This window comes from Bombus pascuorum, chromosome 3 (assembly GCF_905332965.1).
Source record: "Bombus pascuorum chromosome 3, iyBomPasc1.1, whole genome shotgun sequence".
Lineage (NCBI taxonomy): Eukaryota > Metazoa > Arthropoda > Insecta > Hymenoptera > Apidae > Bombus > Bombus pascuorum.
The window spans coordinates 397,579-415,478 of NC_083490.1; the positions used below are offsets into that span (position 1 = coordinate 397,579).

At 42.2% G+C, this 17,900-nt stretch overlaps 1 protein-coding gene across 9 annotated transcripts in view; it reads left to right on the forward strand.

Annotated features, from left to right (window-relative positions):
- LOC132905207 (ras GTPase-activating protein raskol) overlaps positions 1-17,900 on the forward strand; it is a 256,732-nt gene that overhangs the window by 59,301 nt on the left and 179,531 nt on the right. For 2 of the 9 annotated variants that reach the window (XM_060956259.1, XM_060956261.1), the window contains exon 1: positions 14,789-15,369. The exons of 4 other annotated variants lie outside the window; for them this stretch is intronic. The gene's annotated coding sequence lies outside the window, so the exon portion shown is untranslated. Of the gene's footprint in view, positions 1-14,788; positions 15,370-17,900 lie in introns of those variants that run through there. 3 more of the 9 variants (XM_060956263.1, XM_060956266.1, XM_060956260.1) reach the window with 2 other exon arrangements.

Genomic DNA, 17,900 nt, shown 5'->3' on the forward strand with positions numbered 1-17,900 from the left:
GACGTATTGTTGAGAATTTCTAATAGGTGACCGTCTCAAGAGGTAACGCCTGGCAGACGAAACGTCTGCAAAGTGTCCGCAACAAACGCGTATAAATTTTCAAGATTCTACTTTGATAGAACAGAGAGTGAGCAAGGGGAAGGAAGTACTCTGGATTTCTAAATCGACGTATATTTTAAAAATATTTTTAAATCGATACTACGGAGTAACGGTATGTATTTAGGCAGGTATACGCCTAACGACTGAAACGCATTGTAAATGTATAAATTTATCACGCCATCTATCGTAACTACGTATTTTCGTTTCGACCGTAATTTATAAAATTATACCTTTGTCGATCATCTATCGTTATTCGGTGCTCCCAGTATTTTCTTGTATCGCGTATCGGATATTAACAAATTTCCACCTATGAATAAACAACTAAACCGTATAAAATTTCTATGAAAGTTTCGTTACTTTAATTATCACCGAGTCGACTAGAATCAATTTTGTATCCGTACCTCAGAAAAGATAGCTTTTCTCTGATCGATCGCAGTACGTTTCGTTGCCAGACTGGTTCTCGATGTCTAAGCTCCCATACGCTCGTTGACTTGAGCGAAGTTGTAGTTTAGTCGACTGTTTAGCGCTAATTAATCAATGTCGATAATGCGACAGCATGGAAATAAACGGGGAATGCTTAAATTGAAACGTAACTCGGCCCAGTTTTAGGAAGGACGAAGAGAGCCGGAGGGCTTAAGGAGTCGGTAAATAAACGTGTGTATTACGGAGGGTGAACGCAATCCTGAAATATTTCCAGTTTCGAACGAAACTGGCGCTTCAAAATCGAAGAATTTCTCGTCGAGTTTGCCAAGATCGCGCGATCGAAGGCTTCCCTTCCGTGTGAAACGAATAACAGGATCTGTTTTTTAATAACGTTTTGCTTCTGAAGTTTCTCGATCACAGCTGCAACTTTGTCCCGTAAGGTTTAATGAAACCTTTTGCTTGCACGTGAAATTAGACGTTCCACGCTGAGGCGAAAGTCGATAAAATTTCAATTATGTACCTATATTGTACGTTGCGAGTATAATTTTCCGCCGTTCTTTTAGTTCGATTCTGTATTTTTACCATGATTTTTCTTAAAGAATAACTATCTTTTGATCGAGGAAATTGAATTTTTTGGCAATCTTTGGAAAGATCGATCGCTCGATCAGCGTTAATTTTAACAAAAACCAAAGGAAGTTAAACGAAAAACGCACGGTTCTTTCGATCGGTAAGCCGGATTACCTCTGATCGATCACCCACGAGTTCGTCGAGCGAGATATCTTATCGCGTGGCATAAGGAATCCTTTTCTCGCTCCAATCACGCTCCTAGTATACCGATCGGATTTCCAGTTTGCAGAAGGAACACCACAGGGATGGTTGAGTCGACTTCCTCTATTATTATCGTATGTCGACGATATCGTCGTCATCGTCATCGTCATCGGATAGGTTAGCCGCAGCAAGCGCAAGCTGACATTTTAATACCGTACGTGCCGGCAGCTAGGGGATTCCAGCGCCCATCGTACTGTTCGTACCCTACGTCCTTCGTAGAATTTCCACCCCTGACGACCTGGATTTTTCATCGTCGTTGTCCCTGATGATTAAAAGCGTGACGAGGCGAGCGAACTCGCGTGGGTGGTGCACGCTATATAACGGCTCCCACGTCCATTAACTTCGATTCTCATCGAAGCGAGCATCAAACGGAGCGCTCGAGCCGATGAAGCGGCGCGATCCGATAAAGCGAAAATACTCCGGGTCCTTTTCTTCTATCGTGGTTCTTTTTTTTTTTTCGCTCGATTTTCTCCGGCCGTTGCAGCGACTCGGTGGACCCAAGAGTCGTGATTCGTGCACGTTCCACTCGGTTCCTTGCGACGTTCTCTGCAGGAAAAGGGCAGATCGGTCGTCGTACGGATCGAGTATGTTTTTTCCAGGGCGTTTTGCGTTTGTTGGATCAATTTTGCAAATGGTTAACGAGACGTGAGAATTTTGTTCCTCGATCGTGGTCGGCGCTGGTTGGAGTAACGCGTGGAGATCAAATCGAGTTAATCGTTAGAGTAGTTTTGGTAGAATCGTATGCGACGTGGGTTTACGTAGCGTACGCGGCGAAAGTGGATAGTGGGAGAAGAGATCGATATTTATTTTAGAAGAAAGGCATCTCTACTTGACAATTTTCTATCCATGCTCGTGCGAGTCTGCCAGCCGTCGCGCCCATCTACTAGGAATCGAAACGAATTCGAAAATTTCTAGACGCGTGGTCTAAGTAATCTCGGAAGCGATAAACCGCGGTATCATAGTAAGATACGAGTGTGCAGAATCCGAATGAAGCGCGACATTGATCCGTAAAGTTCGCCGGTGTTTGATACCCGTCTGGTCCCGAATGCGTCAATATTTCGTACAAGGTATTCTTTCATCGAATTTCCTATATTTTATGCGATAAAACGATTCCTACCTATTTATAGTGGCACAGTTCATGCACCGTGAAAGAACATTTGTCAAGGAATGATTCGTATTATGTAAATGTATATTTCAGCGCTAGAAGTACCAAGGTTTATTGTTCCTTTCGAGTACTTGTCTCTTAGAAATAGTCGTTAAAGAATCATCGATAAGCTTGCTTTCGAGTTAGAAAATTGCGAGTAATTGCATTTGTTGGTGAAAATAATGACCTCTACCGATTCCTCGATGAGTTAAGACGATCCGAGTGGCCTGTCTGGCGTCGAAGAATGCAATTTCGCTGAAAGTTTGCGTTCCTTCCACAACGCGCGGATTTCTCAGTTCATCGTTCGACGACGAATTAGGATTTATGCGACCGTCTGCGCATAAACGGATAATATTCTTTTCCGTTTCGCCGTCATGCATCGGTACGCGATTTTTATTCGTCGATGTGAAAAGCCTGCGTCGCTTTGAGCGACGCCATGAAATCCTATCGGGCCTCGCCGAAAAATGGCGCGCGACGCGACGCGACGCAACGCGACGACGAGAAACGCGGAAAAAATTGCATCGTTCGTCGACCGCTTCTCGTACGGCGTGCGTAAAGTTGGCGCGAGAATGCGCGATTTCTCATCCATTAACTAGAACCAGAATTGCGTGAGAATATTTATTCGCAGAACGTGAGAATTTCATTCGCGAATAAAATTATTTTCTTCGAACATGTTATAACTATTTATACTCTCTTTGAATACGATTATTTTTATCTTTTTTCTCTTCCCTTCGTTATTCGTTTTTCGAACTTTAATCAGATTTTACATTTTATTTATTTTACGTTTATTATTATTCATTAAACAAATAAAAACGAAAAGCCCTGTATACGTCGGTATGATTGGCGCGTCCGTTATCGTTAGCGAACATTCTACTTTGCCAGAAATGCCTTTAACAAAAAAAAAAAAAAAGAATTTTAGTCGGATAGTTTTATTCGGAGCAAAAGTATAGAAATAAGAATTACAGATCTCTTAACGATCCTTTCAGTCTATGTTACGAGGATATTTTTAAATTTAGCAAATTAGAGATACATTTTGTACGTATACTTGAATATCATCGGTATACATATATCGACTTTCTTGTTTAAACTTGGCGTATCGACGATGCAACATGTTGATAATCTTTAAAACGACGAGTTCGAGATAATCGTCGAGGGAATAATAAAAAATGTATTATTATTTTAATAATTTAGAAGCTCGATCGAAGGATCACGGTGTTTATTATCAGCTGTGCTAAGGTTGATAACATCACCTTGATGACGTACGACACCTGGTGAACGGGTTTAAGCATTTTCTCGAAATTAGAGCCGATAAAACAGAGGTTGTTTCTTATCGGCGATTAACTCGCGCTGCCGATAAAAAAGAGTGTGAACGAAACAAGATAAGACAAAAGCGTAGCAAGATTATGTATCGTCGCAAGGTGAATATGTAATTTTTAAGCACGATGGTTCGAGGCGAAAAAGGGGCGTTAAAAAGCTCTACGGTTAAGCTGTTTTCCATGGAAATAAAAACAAAAGCATACCGGTTAACCGGTGCGAAATTAAAACTCGTCTCGTAGACGACTGCGATGCTTTAGCGAAATAACTTCCAACCCCTTTGTTTCCTTCCTTCTCTTTTCCTTTCTTCGCTCTTTTCCTCGTTTTGTTTCTTTTTTCTTCAATTAACGTTTCGTTTCGTAACAATGCGCGTAAATATCGTTATTCCCAAGTGAACGTTTCTTTGATAAATCCGTCAGTCCATTCTCGTTTCTTTCTCATCCTATGTTCTTTCTGTATCGTTTGCGAAAATTTTATAAATTGTTTTATTTTTTGTGATATATTTTTGCGATATTATGATATTTTCAATTTTCTCTTTACAACGACTGTACAACTATATTATAATATACGTGTATACCGTAGGACAATACGTATTTTTACTATAACGTTTGAAATGAATTTCTCTGTGTTTCTCGGCACAGTTTGTAAAAAAATCAATTGGATATTTTATTTTTAGCCCCGATTCTTTTCCAACGAGCCCCTTAACTATCAATTGGAGAATCGGAGAAGACAGGTTGAGTACTTAATTAGGCACTCGTGACGTCGATATTCGAAATATGCGATAAGTAATAACTTTCTCGTTAAAAAATCTTTTCTTTTCTACCGCGTAAACGTATATACGGGTAACAAGAACATAAAACGTAAAAGAAAATAGCTGACATCGATTCGGTTTTACCGATCTTTAATTTTACAGATAAAGCAGTTGCCGACAACGTTCTACGCGGTAAATAAATCGATAAGGGAATGGTATAACGTGAAAAGAGGCTGTCTCCGTGACAAGCTCTATTCCGTTGGCGAACTCGAGCGCTATTGAAAATAAATAAAAATTCATCCGTCGTCGCGAAACCATGGTAGTCGTTCGTAAACCGAAACACTCGTTGTAACATGCGATCAGGCCGATATCGATTGCACTCGAGGCTCGAGTGCGTATACGCGTAATACCTTTGGATGGAAGGTAGCGATCGACCGGTCGAATTCGATACCCAAGGCTGACCGGTAGGATTCATTTTTTCCTGTCCCCTCGCATTTCTCCTTTTGTTTTTCCATCGTTCTTTCGTGCTGCGTGTAATACGTATCACGTGTCGCGAGGTCCTGTAAATCCGCCTGGATGCCGAGGACAACGAGGAACACGCTATCGGCATACACGTAACATGGTCTTCTTGCCACCCACGTTAAGTCCATGTAGCGCCGATTATATCGGTCGGCGAAAGCCGCTTACGCCTTACGCATGCCACGGTGACTCGGCTTGATCTACGACGACCGGTGTCACTCGAGCTTTCTTTTTTATATTTCTTCTTTTTCATCCACTTTTTATTTCGTTTCATTACCGGTCCGCTAATCTTCGTCCGGTCGTTTCGCGTCACGCGAATCCAAACTACGTATATCGCGACTGCGCCACGAACCAAGTTTTACAGAGTTGGTCGGCGAGTTTCATTTAATCGTTGTTTCGTGTAAATGCGCTTATAAACTCAGATTGTAGCGTAAAGTACCTAACTTTGAAAATACACGATAGGATTCTGATATCAGGCCGAGATAACGGCCGATGTAGTTAATTGTTTTCCGTTTCTCGTATGTTTATTAGAGACTTTTCTGCTACGTATATGTTCGACCCTGTTCCTTCTACCCGTGAATTACTATTGAAACATTTTGTTACGTATACATGTACAACAGCGGTGTTTCACTTTAAAACTCTTTTATATTTCTTGGAACGCGCGTAGCGTATGTCGGTAATAGGATTTGTACGTATTAACGTACTCCAAGAAATAAAGTTGTTTGTAAATATCGTATTTCAAGTTATGGATTTTGGAACAATACCGATCAGTGTCTATCGAAACTTTGAGCGTTTCAGACGTTTTACAAAATCAGTTTTAAAATCGTCGCGACGACTAGGCGAAATAATATTTGGCCAATTATTAACTGCAGCGATTACGTGGTACAACGTATTCGTAGAAGTAGGAGATCGTTTCGAAAGACGAGAGCTTGGATCATCGGTTATGGCTTGTCACGTGGAACTCTTAAAGCGAGGTCTTGAAATATCGACAGAGCGACAAATCGATATTTAGATTAAACATTGCTTAAAATATTAAGACGTCGAGCATAAGATTTTATGCCCTTCTAATATCGTACAACTTTGCAAGAAATGCGACGCGTTGATGAGAAGAAGTTTCGCGGAGCTCTATCGACCACGTCTCGCTGACCGGAGCGACGACGCAAGTTCTTCGTTCCTTTCGCCGGGACAGGACGGAGGGAAAAGTCGTTGGTTTACGATGCATTTCCCCAGTCTTAAATGATTCCGGGCTAAGGACTCGCGGCCCTTTCGAACTTCTCTCTCCAACGTCGCAGCCGCGGCACTCGGTAATTTCTTTCCGGCATCGCCAGGGGAAAGAAACGCGGCGAACGAAACGGGGCAAGAAAAATAAAAACGACGCGGCCGGCTCGCAGACTAGACGGTGGCAACTTCCGTGGGCCGGAGCTTACGAGAAAGGCAAGGAAAATGTCTCCGCGGAGGATCTTGCAATTGGGCTCGCGTCGAAATATTTCTCGTTGACGCTGGTAATAGCAACACGGTGAGCGTAAACGGGCTGATCGTAGCGCGAACGGAAAAGGAACGCAAAGCGGGGAAAACAGGTGGTGGTTCGACAGAAACGTAGATGAGTCATTCGATATCCGAGAATATTTTAAGAGAAATACTTTCACCTGCGTATAGTTCCGTAAAGTTGGATTACCTTTATTTCTCTTTTACGTTAACATCGATTCATCTTGTTTCAAGAGATGTTTGTATCAATCTCCGTGAATTGCTTGAAAAGTAACAACTTTTCCCCAAAATTTTCCCAAAATTTTCGATGGTACCGTGTAGCTTTCGATATTCTAACGTTCCGATTCTCGATAACTCTATAAACTTTCTCGCGTCGCTTGAGATTCGATTCGCATTCTTTTTGGTACTTTTCCCTTCTTTCAGACATCGTCGTATTATCCCGTGAATTTCGATAAATTCTAAATGGAATACTCGAAAGATACTTCCGACGAATTTCATTCGTTTTCTCCGAAGAAATGCGTCCGGTATCCTGTCCGGTTACGAGATACGAGAGCAGCACGCGATCATCGGCAAAAAGCTCTGACCGGCGAGCAGACCGAGAAACGTTGGACCGGCGCGGCACGGCATATACGCGAGGTATGAACTATAAACATAAACCTAGTGACTCCGCGGCACGCTCTTCTTTTTATTCCCTCGCCGAGTCGCCGGAGTCGCCGAGTCGCCGAGTCGCCGAGTAACGGGTGCCGTGGAATAATAACGGCATACGGAGGTTTTCGAGGCCGACTGGACTAGTGTCGTACCGTCCTTGTCCCCCGTTACACGAGCTCGCGATCTCCGATATTTCCACTTTGACTCGCTTCGACCAGTGAACGAGATTCACACCTGTGTAACGCGTAACCCGTGAGATTGTGGGTTACATTCGGCTTTGTACACGCGTTAACGACTTTTCTCAGCGATATTTTCGACCGACCGATCGTACGTACAGGATTATTTGTCGATCGTGATCTTTACTTTCGTTTCTTTACCTAGATATATAGTAGATACCCATATTTCCATAATTAGACATTATTATTATTATTATTATTATCATTATTAAAATTAGTTAATCAGCACGATTAATTAGAAAATTTGAAGTCATCATCCGCCTGTATACCTATTGATGTTAATTTATACCGAGACTGAATAATATTCGCTATTCGGTAAGAATACCGAATGTCTTTATACGAGTGCCTTGTTTATTAAATACGCGCCGATACTAAATTACGATATAAAATCGGTGTTATACACGCTAACGATAAATGTAGAGTTAAATTTTAGATGCCAGCGAGTACTGTTGGTATGTCTGGATTTCGTGCCGTGGAATGGCACCAACATGTACAATGTATAACGTCGCGTGTAATAACGACTAGCGTAGTATTAAGATTTCTGATACCAAATAATTTAAAATTTGCAATCACCGTAGCTCTTTGATTACCTGATTACCTGCTGAATCGTTCTCAAAATTATTTGATTCGATTGTACCCAATTTCTACAATTCGATTTTAGTCGAGTCCGAAAATTATTCTACATCGAAACGCGATCTTGTTAGAAAAAATTAACGCTTACTTTCGTTGTTCGTGAAAGTGCGAACGGACGTTCGATTACGAATTCGAAACTCCTCTCTATTTCTACACCGCGAGATCTGGATTTTTTCATAAAGGAGAGTAGCAGGATATTATATTACAACGAAGGTGAAAATATAATTCGACCGACGCTTATCCGCTTCGTTGGCCGTGTAAACGGAACGAATGAAAGAATCGCAACGCGCCGCGCCAGTTACATCCGCAATTAACGCGCTTTCGTTTATTATCGCGAGCACGAGCGAATTTTGTTTCATCCGTAGGTCTGTTCCCGACCACGTCACCCTATCCTTTATTGAATTTTCTCAGATCACTTTGTTTTCTCTCGAAAATTCATATCCGGAGAAAGTTTACGACCCTTTCTGCTTTTATCGATACTTCTCTCTACTTTTATTCGATTCCTATGATATTGAAACTGCATCTACATATATCGCGTTCGCTTCTACGTGGCGGTAGAAGTACGCATTGCGAAAACCTTGACGTTTATCGATAGAGCTTGTATCGACAAGTAGACGTATCGTTTCTTACAAAGCAAATCTGGAATTTTTATGTTTGTTCGATACAGATGCCAAGTACGTTTCTTCGTGTCGTAGGTAACTGGAAGCTTTTTCGTCGATATAATTTCACTCGATACTCTGTAATTATATTATCGATCGAAACTCTGCAAAATCCATCGTTTCCGTGTCTACCTTTCTTTACAACCTGCTGCCCCTCCCTCTTCTAACGCGTCGCGCAACGAATCTCGCCAATCCACCTGTCAAACCGAGAGAAAGTCCGAATCCGTAGGAGATTTTATTGCTGCCGCGAGCATCGAGGGAAGTCGTATTGCCGACCGGTAGCAGCGTGTGCATCCAGTGCTCGTTTCCCCACACATCCTAGCGCAACGCGCGTAAGAGTCTTTAAGAACCGTTTACACGCGACGTCGCCGATTATAGATTAGCCACAGCCCTACGGTTCTACGAACGTAAGATCGAGATCGATTTCACGAAGCGAGGCGAATACTTTCTGACCCGAGCAATTTGCTTTTAGAACAGCCGAGTAACTCTCTTTCTTAAATTTCCATAAAAATTGTTCGATAGGACGAAGGAAACACGATAGAAATCTTATTTTCCGAATATAATCTCAATCTAGACGTTACGTGTATAAATACGTATCGACGTGGACCTTCGTAGTAGAAATTGTAAGAAGAAATTGTTGGTAAGAGGAGGCAACGGTTCCAAATTTGTTGGTCATTCTTTGGGCGAATTAATTTTCCAAGTCGTTTAAACATAGACAGCGATAACGGAATTACAATTACTGCTCGGAGATTGCAATTTAGATATAGGTGTAGATTGGATATTTACTACTTTGATTTCCGATTGATCGTCCAATTCCAAATCCAACCGTTTCATCGTCCAGTCCGTGACTACTTGGTTTCGCATCTCCTCGCGGATGTTCACCGTTAGATTTATTCAAACGCGCGAGCCTGCCGAGTGATTTGAAATGCCGACCTAGCTCCCTCCTTCGTTTTCCCGTTCATCGCATCCGTCTGCTCTGTTCGCGTTCTCGCGTGTTCTCCACCAACGTCTTTTATCTTTTTTCCTTTTCTTTCCTCTTTCTCAACCGCTCGTTTCTCTCTGGTATATCTGCTGCGCATGCATGGCATGAAATACGAATGCCGTGAGCGTTGGCGGAATCCGGGCACACGATCGGGAGGATGAATCGTGGGCCCTCGAGGAAACCTACGAGGCCGACCCGATGCTGTTGTCCTCCTTCCGTCAACCTCTCGTCCACTTTTGTCCTTTTCTTTCCTCCGTACAGCCGTTTCGCGTGGCAGTTTGAAAAGGTAGCGCGCTGAATGTTCCCAGCCTGTCAAAGTTTCCGCGTTGTTCTGTTAACCATCGATATTTTCCACCGTGTCACGATTCCGTCGATAGCTCGAGTATCGCGTGCGCGCGCTGGCTACACATCCGAACATCCGGTGAACCTTGTGTCGGATACGTGCGTCGCATAATTTGGGTCGTTACGCTACTGGGGTCGCTACTTGTTAATCATACGGCCGACTTTTTCTAAAGATAAATGAGGTTTCGATGTGCGTGGACTTTTGTTTTCATTTTTGTTTTTGTTTTTGTTTTTTTTTTTTTGTTTTGCTTTGACCTTGGCCGAAAAAGATAAGAGTACGAAGACGACGACTATTTCGATAGATTTCGAAAATCGACGATTTCGATTGCTGCCGATAAAAGCATCGCAACCGTTCTAAAAAGTAGCACACTTTCGCGTATAACGATGATAAATGTACACGTCCGCTAACGAACTTTTACCTAATGCACGTTATCTAAATTCGCGATTCAATTTCGATTAATAACGCATTATCATTATTACGCGTTAATGCTTAACCGATAAATAAGTAAAGTTTATTTTAACTAAACTCGATGTAGGTAAAACGGCAAAGTGGAGTAAGGATACCCAACAGTAAAATATCTAGGTCCGGGTGTAAGTGGCATCGGTAAGTAGAATCAGGTTGCATATGAATGTAGAGAGCGAACAGCAGGCACACTTATCGATGGCACTGTTCGATACTTGGCCGTGGCAGAAAGTTGTTTATACGGTATATTCTGTGGATTTTCTCGCCGATACGTTAGTGAATGGAACATCCTTATGGCAAAACGATCACGCGCGTTTACGTGCCGTACATATTCCTACTCGTACACGCCGCCTAATCCAGTATACACTGGTTACTACGACAACACGTTTTAATTAAATCTGGCTTAATGACGTCTGGCTTAAAACGGATCACTCGCACTTCGTACGCGCGATACCTTTCGTCGATCTGACAGGCAAGATCGAATATTCGATGTAAAGACGCGAAGGAAGAGAAGGAAAAAGACAACGAGGGACTGAGAAAAGGTACAAAAAGCTAGCTACATGGTCGTTACAGATCGATAAAAAAATTTTTTAAAGTTACACGAACTACACCTTGTCCGTTGTAAACGGCCGCTGAAGCTGTTATCGCGAAGACGATCGCTTCGAACGACACGTGATTACTTCCCGTAATTTGCGCCCGCCATTTATTTAACGCGAACGCTTTATAAACGGCGGGCGTATTACGCGAAGAAGCATCTTATTACGACGATATGTTGCTTGACGAACGACATCGGGGATAGATCCGTCCCGAATTGTCCTCGCTCACGGTAGACGGTAATAAATTTCACGAATAATTGCGACGCTGCGGGCCGATTGCGGATAATAGAATTTATAAAAGCTCGTCGTCTCGTTAGATGGCATTAGAAAGTGGAATGACCACTTTTAGACACAACGCTGCGGTCGTGTCGCAAGAACAATGAGACGTTATTGTCAGTCATTTTCGTTAATATACGCGTTAATGTCTGTCATTAACGCGGGTAGCGACCGTTTCGATTCTCATCGTGGCGAATTTTTCAGGGGAAGACGTTCGATGGTACAGTAGTACCGTGGGCATAAATATTCATGACTTTGCGCAATACGTCGGGTATGAGTTTCGTTCGACGATGGCAACTAAGATACTAAGTATACATACGTGGTATACGTTATTTCGCATCTGGATGAGCAAGATGAAACAATGTGTTTCCTTAACGATGGTGATTAAATCGAAGGCGAGCTTTATTTGGACACGTTAGAAAGATAATTTTCCCATTATTATTTCCCCTATTCAACCTACGAGTTATGTTTCTCTGTGTAATTTTTTAAGTTCCTGATAAAACGCGTTACCGAACACCTTGACGGTCGATACTCGAAAGACAAAATTTCTTCGTTCTATTGTATTATAACTATCGTATTATAGCAAAAGTTTTATCCCATTTGTATCCTCCGAAAACATTTTTTCCCTTTCGAAGATACAGCGTGCTTTATCGTTTCGTGCAAGATCCTGTATAAAGCTATCCTCAAACGATAGATAATAGATAGAAAAAGACGGCTGTGCTCGGTTGACAAAATCGTTCTATCCGCCAAGCTATCGATCGACCGCTCGAACCGCTCGAACCGCTCGAACCGCTCGAACCGCTTCGACTCGAAGCACACACGTATCGCTGGTCATACTACCGTCTAAACGCAGATCGCGACTACGCTACGTATTACGCAACTTGTAAGTCTTGTGCAGTCTTGAATATCATCGCGTCAATCTTCGCGGAGGCTGGTTCGCGTACCCTTTCCTCCAGTTATATTGGCCGTTCCACGGATCGCGATAAACTCCGCCAATAGCCGAAGACCAGTCGTCGTCGTGGCCGTGCGGTGGTTGATAATTTGCAGGCTTTACACTTCAATAAATTCGCGTATCTTATCGCATCGTTATGTTCTCGGCGCGGCACGGTCAGATAGAGAGGAAGAAGGCTGCAGGCGGCGCGGCGTTCCCCGAGTCAGCCGAGTCGAACGATCGTTCTCGCGCTGACAATGAATCCCATATTCTGTTTGGCCTGTCTTTAATGGCTCCGGCCGTCACATCGTAGCAAGTTCAACGATCGTTGGGCACCGTTACTTTTCTAGCCATGGCGACCGTGAAGGAAGAGGCCGTCGCGTAGCGCGGAGAACCGCGTTAGTCTGTGCAGGCTGCCGGATTTTTGGCTATTTTCGACTTCAAAGTCCCTCCACTTCCTCCGAGCCTTTCCTCTGGCCGGTCGTGTTTCGTTTCTCGTTTCGTGCGCGTGCACGGGAAGAAGAACACGCTCGTCTGGCTAATTTCAAATGCTTTATTTTCACGACCGGTTTATCGGCATTGACTGCTGCCGCTAACTGTATAACTTAGGAGTGGCCGATACGCGGCAACGTAGACGTCTCTATCCGGTGCACGCCGAAGGCACCTATGTATCCGCGGATGGAACGAAATCCTTGATTCTAATACGATCGATATCGAGCGTGTAACGGACGAACCAACCTGGGTCTTGATATAATACATTCGAGATACACCATGTCATGTACGTGTCTTGTAATGTCTGATAAAGGCAATCATATACGCGAACAGATCGATATCGGTGGACGAGTCGACGAGTTGTCGGACGAATCAGATCATAAAACGTGTAAAAGTGAAACCTTATTTCCATCGATTCGTTGCCTGCTTACTAAATTGAAAATTACACGTGTATTTAGACGCTAGCTTCTACCTACGTGATTTTCGAAGAACGTTGACTGGCTGGTATATATAAAAATACCTTTCGCCACGCGAAGAATCGTGGAAAGTTTCGTTAAGTCGATCCATAGTTTCGTCGAGCGATCCGATTAGAATTTTCGACGTGGCACAACACGTTGGATTATTATTTCAAACGACTTTACAAAAGTAGTTTTTACGTTTTGCTTCTTTCACGCAACGAACGATACACGACGAAAATGGTTTATTCGTAAAAATAAAAATAAACGAACTTTCAAGTATTTTGTTCAACGTATTTTTCTAACGTTCGATCGCTTTCTCTTCTTTCCCCTCCTCCTCTGCCCAGCGTTTTCCGAGAAGCTGTGGATACCAACGATTCTTCGTACGAATCGTTGTATTTTTTTCATCTCGCTTCATCTTTCGTTCCATAAAATTGTTCGTTTTGTACGTCTTGATCTAATGGCTGACGATATAGTAGCTATTTTGCGCGCAACAGTGGTTCTTGGAAATTGGAAACGAATAAAATTTACCGCTCTTCCTCTTCTTTTTCCATTCGAGACAGCGAGGAAAGTTTGTCATTAACCTCGAGCGTACCTCGTGCCATTTGTCACCGTGACATCTACGATGGCAAAGAGAAAAAAGAGTCGACCGCCAGATAGCGACGACGGGATGGTTTAATGACGAACAAAACACTGAAATCCGTGTACTGAAAATTTCTGCGTACCCTTCTCGATTCAAAGTTCTAATAAAAATGTGTCATCTTCGCAAACTATATTCCATGTATATGTCATTTAGTTTGCAAGTTTATAATGTTACGTTTCGCTATAGAATATGTGCGTTATACAGCGTCGTTGCACCTATATTTGTCATCATCGTTTCTATCAATGGAAACATTTCAAGTATAAAATTACATGGAATAATACGCGGAAAATAGAAAGAACGAGACGATAAATACGTAGTATCTTTCTTTTCATAATCTTTGCATTTTCTTCCGTTTGCGGAAAATTTCTGAGCAAATTATCCATTTCAGTATACGTTTAAACTTGAATAGCAAAATATCTAAAGTCCGTAGTTGTATAAATCGGATATATTTACGTACCACGAAGGATTTCGAAAACGAAATTTCAGTTCGTTTCTTGTATGTATATATGGGAGAAGACGTGTGCAATCGTGTGTAATCGTGTGTAATCGTGTGTAATCGTGTGTAATCGCGAAAGGACAGGTAGAACGGAGACGTTTCCACACAGCCGCTAATTAGCTGGCCTTTCGCGCTCGAGAAGTCGAAGAGAGGAGGAAACCCGCGAGAGCGTCTCTATTTTCCAGGAGAGGAAAGAATTTAATTCGCGTCGGTTCAACCGCCGACAGAAAGGATTAGCAGAAGCATGGAAATATCAATAGCCCCGCGTCCGTCAATCGGTCGACGCGACGCACGTAATACTCGCGGCTCGGTCGGCCATTTCCGTGCGCGGTCGGTCGGTCTCGGCCGGTTAGCATTGTCCCGCGTTGTCAGTTTGCGGCAAGCAAGCATCGCGTCTATGTCGTGTGTTCCCGTTCGAGTAGCCGGTCAGCGGGAAAATGTGACCATTCAAAAAGTTGGCCGACCTGCCGTTGAAAATTCTCGCTCGCCTGTCACCGTTTCGAAGCGATCGAAAGAATCACGCGCGGTAAGTGGCGCATCGATGTGTACAGTGGTTCGAGTATCCGGTTCCAGTCGTTCGTAGTGTCGTCGTATGTTCGCGCGATGGTGTGACAGTGTTTTTGGTGTTTCTCGCGATCGTACGCGATTCGTTGGGATAATTTCCATCCTGTGGATCGTTTCCAACGACGAAAAACCGGTAACTCGTGCGGTCTTTCTCGATGCGAGATGTTTTAATCGGAAGAACTCGGAGCGACGTGTCGGTATGTCTTGGTGTACGTTGACTCCAGGTCGAAAGTCCTTGAACCCCAAGTTTTTCGGGCGTTTATCTTGATCGCGGCGACAACGCTGAAGAAAAAAGTTCGCCGAGTTTTACGCTCGAAATATTCGGACGACGCCGCGACGCGACGTCCGCGGCTCGTCGTAACGCTTCGGTGCAGGTAACTGCCAATCGATGTACGTATTTCTGACGGACCGTTTGATCTTCCGAGGCATATCGAAATCGAAACGCTGTGGAGTTTTATACCGGTATACTTGTCATCGTGAAATAAAATCGATCGTAAATTATCCTAGAAAGTTAGCGGAATTCGACTAACGTTGCGTGTACAGGTTAGAAAATTAGTCTGTGTTATTAAACGCGTTATTAGATCGGAAACTACATTTATCGAAAGCATTTGCAATTCAACGAATCGAGGTTCGTTCTCCCCTATCGATCGATTATGACCTCGATTTTCATAGATTTCGAAGTATTCTCGAGACGGATAAACTTAGACTCGTCGATAATCGTGTATTCGTAATGTATACACGTGTATATCAACGAAGAGAAAGAATATTTCGCAAAGTTAAATGCAAAGATGGATTCATCGACTCTTCGTCCACGAATAACGTTCGATTTTTCTTTCCCAACGTACACAGTTTACTCGTACGTGTATACACGTATGTATTAACGCATACATACTCTGTTCTTTCTCTAACAAACTCCCTTTCTAAGAAGTAGGAAGTTTATCCATGCTTGTAAACAGAATAATTATACGGAACGTGTTTACGTTCGCGGCATAGCTAGTTTCAACTCGATCGACTTTTCATTACGACATTTGAATGTAAATACCATCGTCGCTAATGTAAAGTAAAGAAGATTAATACGATTTGCCAGTGATGGGCGGGGGGGGGGCATCGAATAAAATTGACGCGTCGCTTTCTGCCGAGCAAATGGATCTCGCGAGGTTCTGCATAATTAAACGTAGCTGACCGTGAATGGTTATTCATATAAATGCTTAATTTCATCCGCGTGTTTATATACCAACCGTTTTCAAATTTAAATCCTCGTTGTAGTGGTATCCGAGGCAACCCGAGATCGTTTCCCTGCGATGGTGTGTTATCTTTCGAAGAATCATTCGATTATTTTTTAACATCGTATAAGTCAAAGGATGTACATATATCTGCCAGTCTTTCTTAAAGCTCTTTAGGTTTAAAAGAGTTTCGTCAACTTTATAATTATACAATTAAGCATACCTCCTACTCATAGGTGGTAAACAAGGTTAGGTACTTTCTCTTTGAAATTGAACGACAAAGAGACGAGATTGCATTCCGTCCTGTAATCTTATTTACGATATCGCTGTTTAAAATCGAACGAAACAACGATTTATCGAAAGTATGTAATAGCAATTTGAAACGACGAAATTGTATCGTTATTTTCTAATTTGAAATATTGGAAGGTCGATAAATAAATGGAAGCAGTAAATTATTTTATTCGTATATCGATGGTTTCATTGTTTTCCTGTTCCTGAAATTAGTTGGTAAAGCGAGATAAGACGAAATAAATAAATATATATTCAAATAATTATCGCCTATGTTTCTGTCTGCGAGCACATAGGCACATGGGTATATCTAATTACTTTGAAAATATTTACCAGATCATTAACGACGTGCAAATTGGGTAGAAATTGTAAAAAATATATTAGTAGCGAAGTAACGAAAATGTAATAAACGTCGATTCCAATGTTCGTTTTATTTCATAGAGAATGTAGTATGAAATGATCGTTCGTTCCGATCGATGCTTGGTCATTTGTTGCGCATTTTCACGTCGCCCTTCGTTTTTTGAATATTTGTTCGTTCGCCTTTTTCGTATTATCAAATTTTTCGACGATCGATTACGCTCGAAGCATCGTTATTTAACTTATTCTCAGTTACAACGGATATTGAAATCGTCGAGTGGGAATAATTTTTGTATAAAAATAGCGTGTTGTTAGAATTAAATATATCGGTATTAAACTCTTTATTCTCTGAAATTTTTTAAATATAGAACGCTAGTAAAAATATGATATAGATTTAAAGGAATACTATCGAAATAGCCGAAGCCTTTTAATCAATTTTAAATTAATCGATTCCAACCGATGGATTAAGCAAACCTGATGGATTAAGAGAGAATTCTTTCCTTCTTCTAATATATACGCGTCTTACGTATTTACCGAAGGTTTAATTAAATTTATTCATCGAAAATTTCATTTCGCTCGTTATACTCTTATCGGCGCAGAAAGTAACGGGACGAAAGGATCGTCGGTTGCTTCGAATCGTGTACTCGACAATTACATTTTGCGCTATCGAATAGAATCGTCTAATTTTGTTTAGTTCCGCGTAACAATCGGCACGTACGTGTACGTTAAAAATTATTTCTTCGTTTTGTTTTGGCCGAACGATAACATTCTCGGATACCTTTTTAAATTTTCCATCACCTAGAAACGAAGCAGTAACACGACGATCCGATAATACGCGGCGAATAATACGACCCACGATACGAAACTTCGATTTTCAGCAGGTTGAACGTATCGCACTCTCGCTGCATTATGAAAAGAAAAAGAAGATGCTTTCTCTAGTGATTGCTAGAGACTTGGCACGGATCGCCGCTCTTAGGGAACGAAAGTTTATGACCGCGAAAAAAGTTCGGTTGCGCGTAATGGGTTTTCAAGGTAAGACAGATCGTAATAAGC